Raw genomic sequence first — 1057 nt, 5'->3', positions numbered from 1 at the left:
TTCTGCGTGGATTTTTCTGAAAAACGTTGATTAAAGGCACAAAGAATGTAAATTTTCAGTTACCATGGACTCTTAAGCTAAGGAAATAACTAATCTTTGGCGGCCATTTTCTCACTAATTTTACCTCTGAAAACAGGTGACCCCCACCTCCTTCTTTCGCAAATATCTCGACTTGTATTCAAGGTAAATGGATATTTTTTTCATCCAAATAAAAATAAATGAAAAAACTTTAGGATGATACCATTAACTCTACATGTCCAAAAATTGACGAGAGCCTGATTCCACCACTCTGCATCACAAATGATGTTACGTTATCAATATACATGGTACCTACAAACCCGAGCTTCGGCGGGGGTTGATCCAAGACACTTCGCTACCTTAGAATTACAAAGTTCTATCTGACATTTTTGGCAGTTCTCAGTTACTAATACCATGATGTCAGAAACCAAATTTACTGTCTGCTCTATCAAAATCGTAAGATTATTCGGAGTCGTTATCAAGATATTCAAAGAATTGCATTTGAAACAGTTTGACATAGTGGGAAACTAAAAAAATTGGACGTCAAATTTCTCAAAACTAGGTGCTGAGCAGATAGCTCTTTGTAAATGTAAGGTAGCGACCTGCCCTCTCAAAAGAAGTTTGAATTTCGCCCCAAAGACACAGGTCCCCTCAAAAGAAGCTCGAATATTGAGCCAGAGACATTGGTCCCCTAAAAAATTACCATTTTGAAGCCAATCCAATCGATCCTTGACTTGATCATAGCTGAGTACTCCCTTCTATCATTACAAATGTCTTTGATACTAATAATTTGCATTCGAGAAGTACGAGTAAGTTCTGTCTGTCTGTCTGTCTGTCTGTCTGTCTGTCTGTCTGTCTGTCTGTCTATCTGTCTGTCTGTCTATCTGTCTGTCTATCTATCTATCTATCTATCTATCTATTCTATCTATTCTATCTATCTATCTATCTATCTCGCCCTCTCTCTCTTTCTCTATATTATTATCTATCTACCAATCTCTTTCTCTCAGCCTCCCTTTTTCTCTCTCTACCTCTCCCTCCC

At 37.8% G+C, this 1057-nt stretch overlaps 1 protein-coding gene across 1 annotated transcript in view; it reads left to right on the top strand.

Annotated features, from left to right (window-relative positions):
- The window catches only part of LOC106011157 (peritrophin-1-like), a 13529-nt gene that overhangs the window by 11289 nt on the left and 1183 nt on the right, over positions 1-1057 (top strand). The window lies entirely within an intron of this gene.

Source organism: Aplysia californica, unplaced genomic scaffold, assembly GCF_000002075.1.
Source record: "Aplysia californica isolate F4 #8 unplaced genomic scaffold, AplCal3.0 scaffold00004, whole genome shotgun sequence".
Classification (NCBI taxonomy): Eukaryota; Metazoa; Mollusca; class Gastropoda; order Aplysiida; family Aplysiidae; genus Aplysia; species Aplysia californica.
The sequence above is the reverse complement of the archived record's forward strand: the minus strand, read 5'-3'. Positions and strand labels throughout refer to the sequence as shown.